Here is a 6,496-nt window from a genome sequence, read left to right on the forward strand (position 1 = left end):
GTAGAGAGGTAGATTTGCAAAATTGAGCGTTGATCTGGCAGCTTCTACAAGAGTTTTGTTCCTTCTTTCAACCATGCCATTCTGGTGTGGTGTGTATGGTGCTGAGAAGTTATGATAGATTCCATTAGACACCAAAACGTCATTCAAAATTCGTTTAGTTAATTCTGTGTCGTTGTCGCTTCGGATCTTCCTGATGGGAAGCTTGATCTGCAACTCTATTTCCTTAATGAAGTTAATCAAAGTCTGCGGTGTATTTGAATTCAGTCTTAAGAAGAATACCTAAGTAAAGAGAGTGAAATCATCAACGATGAATAATATGTACTTCTTGTGATGTATACTGGAGACAGTGGATGGACCACAGAGTTCAATGTGCAGTAACTCCAAAGGTTCAGCAATGGATTAATCCAATATTGACTTGTGACTTGCCTTTGATTTTTTTCCACACTCACCAGCAGAGCATAACATGTTATTATCAAATTTGAGTAGAGGAAATCCTCACACCATTTCTCTAGTAACCATATTGTTGATATACCAAAAATTGAGGTGAGCAAGTTTTCGGTGCGATAACCAACTGACGTTGCAGACTGCTTTTGATAATAGACACAGTTGTGGTTTACCGATGACTAGAGATGTGTCTAATGGGAACATTGTTGTAGTAGCCTTTGATTTTATTAGACAACTTGATCCATCTTACGTCATGATGTAACTGTATTCATCATCGAGTTCAACACGATGACCAACCTTGTAGAGTTTCCCAACACTAATAAGACTGTGTTTTAATACTTCAACTTAGGCAATCCTATGAATTGAAAAGTTTCCATTTGTTAGAACGCCATATCCTCGAATGGTTCCATTTGCATCGTTTCCAAAAGTTACATGACCACCATGTGTGACTGCCTTAAACTCATGAAGGTATTTCAACCTTCCCGTCATGTGTAAGGAGCAGGCGCTATCAATTAACCATTCTATTTTGTGATCCTCCTTGCACATTGCATGCATGATTAGTTAGTTAATTTGGGCACCCAAACTTGTTTGGGGCCTGCAAAAACATAATATGATTTCTTAACAAATTCGTTAAAACTTGCAGTGTGGGATGTTGTTGTGGTGTGAGAATTTGAAACTTTTGACGATGTTTTGTTCTTTATCTCTTTTTTCTTCCAAATCCTTTTTGAGATAAAATCCTTTTTCTTATATCTAAAGGTATTTTTCCTAATGGGTGGATAAGAGGTAAATGTGAGTTTCTCTTCATTTATCCACTATGTTTTCCTAGGTCTAGATCTCGGAACATAATCAATATGTTTCTTAAAATTTCTTTTCATTTCATACTTTTCTTTGTTCGTTTGATTGATAATTGCATTGTCATCAATCATGACTGATTTGAGATTTTGATCAGGTTTTTTGTTCATAGGAATAACATCTGAGGTGTCATTGTATTTCAGTGGTTTGGGACTTTGAGACCTTTGTTGGGACTTTTGAGGTTTTGATTCCCTTTTAATTTCTACGAACAGTTTCATTTGACAAAATTGTTTTGCGCATATTTGTTTTGAAGAGATTTTTCTACCCTAGAGTCTTTTGAAAATGTTTTCTTTTTAAAATGGTGACCTTTTGTTCTCAGTAACCTTGAGATTTAACTCATATTGGCTTTTCACAATGCCATAATGTTAGATATGTTCAATTTAGGTCTTTTGCTTTTGAAAAGTCTGGGTTTTGGTAAAGGTCTTGGAGAGGAGTCACCAGAACTATAGATTTCATGACATTTGTAGCGCTGTCCTGTTTCAAATTTGTCCATTCTTACTGTGACAACCCGAAACTTTGTCCGTTTCCGTTACGCGAGTTTCGTTAATAAAATTTCGAAATTGCTAACTTTTCCGTCAAAATTTTTGGTTTAGAAAATAATCTAGTTATATTTAATTAAATTATTTACGAGTTGGAACGAAAAATCACACGGAAACCCGAATATCTTGAAAAATCAAGCATTTGCGGTCTAAATGAGATTACGACCGTAAACGTGTTTACGGCCGTAAACTCGTTTACGACCGTTAACCTGTTTACGGTCAGTGAAGAGTGGACCCCCCACAACACCCCTATAAATACGATGCCTCCACCTTCATTAGAACATTTCTGGCCAAAAACTCTCTCCTTCTCTCTCTAAGAATCTTAACCGTAAACACTCAAAACGCCTTCAAGCTTCGGAAAACATCGAGAAACCACGTTTGGAGTCACTTTGGAACGTCTGGAAACGTTCGTCTCTTCGACATCAGCAATCAGAACCATTTCTCTTGAGTTTACGGTCCACCTTCAAGAACCGTAAACCATGTTCTTGAGTTTACGGTCCAACCTTCAAGAACCGTAAACCCTGTTCTTGAGTTTACGGTCCAACCTTCAAAGACCGTAAACTCTGTTCTTACGTTTACGGCCGTAAAATCGGCGAGCCTTCAGAAACCGTAAACTATAGATCACGGCCGTAAACATCTTTTTGGTGGTGCTTTTGGCTGAAAACTCACCCTCTTTGATTCGATCAAGTCCCGGTACCATTCCTCAACCGAATTCAAGTGTATCTCTAACACGTTATCTAACGAAATCTCTAATTTAGATACATATACGTATTTATTTGATAATAGGATTCCGTTAAGTGTCGCGTGCAACAACTCGAGGATCTTCATTTCAGTCAACGATTTCACAACAAGAACTGTGAGTTCATACCCCTATATTTTTCCATATTTTCAATGTTTTCAGGGGGGAATACAAGCTATTCACTATTCATGCAAACTGTACAGGGATAAATCCTACCACTGTATAACCAGAGTCTCCTGGAGGGAGAGCGTGAGATTTGTGAATAGATCTATTCGGGACTGACAATCCTACATCTTGACTGCTAGCTACAGTTAGGCGGGCATGCCTGAGATGTACAAATGTCATTTAACTCGACGCCTGAAGAACGTTGGAAAGGTCACTAGTCATATCAAGCATGGTTATACGACTCACATTATGTATAAATCACCTTTAGTTTACAACTTAACACTCTTCAACAGTTCTATTTTTACTAAATAGAACTGATACACACTACGTATTCTGGCTAAGGCCAGGGTTTTTCAAACAGAACCGATTATGCAATGGTTTCACATATAAAATACTTACTCTCAATGATTAGTTTTAGCTAGTCACATGACGTAGTATTCTCGCATATCACTACAGTTTTCAGTAACGTACATTCATGGTTTTTTATACGAAATCGATAACGCTACCCTTTTCACTAAAGAAAATATCGGATTTTCTTGGAAACATACAGATATTCATGGTTTATTACGGAACTGATAACACTACGTTTTCACTAAGGAAAATATTGGATTTTCTTGAAACTATTCAAATATTTTCCGAACTCATCAACGATTTTCACTACAAACCACCGCTTATGAACTCACCAGCTTTATGCTGATACTCTTTTAAACTGCTTGTATTCTCAGGAAATCAGTAGACAGGTACCTGCTGGGTTTTTGAAGAGTTGAAGCAATAAGAGTTTAATGTTTATATTCATACAAGTTATATGATGTAATTCAAACAAGTTTCAGAACTGATGTAAACATTTTTATTTTAGTATGCACTATACTGGTTGTGTTGCTATGATTGCTATTATTCATTGGTTGTGATGGTACACATGACATCCTCCGCCCCGGAACGTTTCCGCCATCGGTTTCGGGGTATGACACTTACCCCTTGTGGACGAGTTTGAATCTTTGTAGTTGACTTAATAGAAGTCTTCAGTGAGACTTTTGTTTTAGTAGAAGAGTGAAATACCAAATAGGAGGCATTAGTCACAACTTCAGGGAGATCTGCTTTTAAAGGTAAGTCCGGTCCTTCTAAGATTATCTCTTCGTCAAAATAGGATTTTGGGGACATGTTTGGTCCTTCCAGAATGATTTCTTCGTCTACTTCGGATCCTGATCTAGGGTAGATTGTTCCAATGACTGCTATGGAATGACAATCATCAGAGAGTCTTGATGTTTATGGGAGAATCTCTTAATTGACATAGTTGTTGCTCAACACACGAAGTTTTCCATAATGACATTAGATGTCTTTAGGATAGGTCTTGCCATTAACTGGGAATTGGAAGGTCCTGTCTGGTGGAGCATAAGGATGTTCTTCATCAAATCGAGTTGGAGATTTCTCGCCTGTATTGTACCTATTGGACCAGCCCCAATTATATGTATTATCTACTGACCCATTATTGACAAGATTTTCAATTCCTCCACTTTCATTAAAGAGCTTTTCTATTGATTCAAACGTACAATTTCAGCTCGAGCTAAATCTCGTTGATTAAAAGAAACATCTAAATGAGTTTCACTAAGCAACCTAGCATCTTTTTCTAGTTTTAGATTCATTTCTAACATAGTGACCTTAAGTTTTTTGTCTTCTAGTCTTCCTCTCAAGTGGTACAACTATTGGGTCACTATGTTCTTTTCGTCTAAGGCTTTGTTATAATATGTAAGGACGTTAGTAAACGTTTGAGTAAACATTTCTAGATGTGGTTCGCAGTCATGCATATTATAATTGCTTGACTAAATCATAACGTTTACCTATTGAACGATGTTGATGCTCCCTTCTCTTTCCATGAAGAAGTAGTTATTATTTAGTCTTGCAGATACATCTTCAATGTCATCACTTTTCTTTGCAGCAATACACATCTTGCCTCGTTTTCTCTTATTATATGTTTCATCATCTTAATCTCTTGAAGACCATACTTGATGGTCTCTCCTCACTTGTGCTACATATGCTTTTTCGATCGCTCTTTATTTGTCATCAACCTACTGAGCCATTATAAGATAGAATGCTTTGTCTTTTACCACATTAGCCTTACAGTCTCTAGAAAAGTGATTTTCCTTGTGACATTTATGACATATAAGGACTCTTTCTTTCTTCTCTTCAGTGACATTTGTGGTGCCAAATGGTTTGTCTTCTATTGGTGGTTCAGCGAAGTAGGTAATCATCAAGGGTGCTTTCTGAGGCCGTGGTTGGTATGATGAATTTCTAGGGTATCTTGAAGGTTGAGGATAGCGATGAGGAGTGTTTTTCTATGGATTATAGCTTCGGTTAAAAGGTAGTCTGATGAAGTGTTGATATTTATGGTAGTTGGGTGGAGGGAGCCTGTTGAACTGTTTACTAACCAATGCTAAAGCATGTTATAAGTCTTCTTTGTCATCTGGTTTCATCTCCGGTTCATATGAATGTAGTGTGTCATGATATAGGGTTTAGTATCACGGATCTCTGGTATGAGGATACTGAAGAGGTCTGTTGGTTGACTGTGGTGAGTGAGCGACCAAGGCAAGTGGTCCGCTAAGATCCATGTGATATTTCATCACCGTAGACTCTTGAGCTTGGAGTTCACCGTAGAGTTTGTATAATGACAGAGTTTTGATTTTCCTGTCTCCTTGAAATATCATCTTTTCCACGATTCACTTCGAGTAGTACATGTATTTGAGAGTTTGGTGACGATGAGGTTAAGTCTCTTGAAAGAATCGTCAAGATTTTCTCTAGGGAGAGCTTTGAAGTTGTTTAAATCGTTCAAGGTAGTAGTCAGCTTCTTGTCTTGAGCTTGCTCTGTTCCTTCATAAATATTTTTAAGAACATCCCATATTTCTTTTGCAGATTTGTAGGTAATAATCAGATCGGAACTGTCAGGAGGAACTCAATAAGAGATTTCATAGAAAGCAATTTCTTCTTTCCCCATCTTGTCTATTTCATTGTTGGTAGGTCTGGTCATTGTAGCTTGACCACCTCCAAGTCTGGTTTGAGTTTCATTAGTGACAATGGGTGTAAGGACAGGTACATGTGGTCCTTTTTCTACAGATCTCCACAACTCCTTACCAAGTCTCCGTAAATATCTTCCTATACATTGAGACCAGTGATGATATTCTCTTGGAACAAGTATTGGAGCTCGTTAGAACCTACAACACTGTTAGATACATTTAATGAGTAAAGTTGTGCCATTTTCCTTGATTTTTAAATAGATGAGCTTAGTGGTATAGAAGGCCTTTTAAATTTGAGTTTTTCTTTAGAAAAGATTATCAATTTTTTAAAGAAAGTTTAAAACAACCACTATGGCTATGATACCAATTGTTGAGAGAAGAACTTAAATGAAAATGAGATTATAGTGCAGAATGTAAGTTAATCTCGAGGATCTTGTGAAGCTTAGCAATAATAAATATAGAAATTATGCAAGTAAGAAGAATACTTGTTGAATCATAACTTGGTTTGCATTCAAACAAAGGATAAGGAGATTTATATCTTTCTTGAAATGATTACAAGGAAGATGAAGATCAGACACACTTTCTAAGTTTTACAAGACTGTCTATTTATAGGAAGTGATAGTATAAGTCCCCAAATAATATAATATAAAGTAATCTTTATTAAGATGTCCATGCTCCCATGCTTGGACTAGCAACACCAACCCAGCAAGCAATCGTCAGAAAGGTTATCATTACTGAACTGGCATTGTGGT

This window comes from Lactuca virosa, chromosome 8, assembly GCF_052849685.1.
Source record: "Lactuca virosa cultivar CGN04683 chromosome 8, Lactuca_virosa_CGN04683_v6, whole genome shotgun sequence".
NCBI lineage: Eukaryota > Viridiplantae > Streptophyta > Magnoliopsida > Asterales > Asteraceae > Lactuca > Lactuca virosa.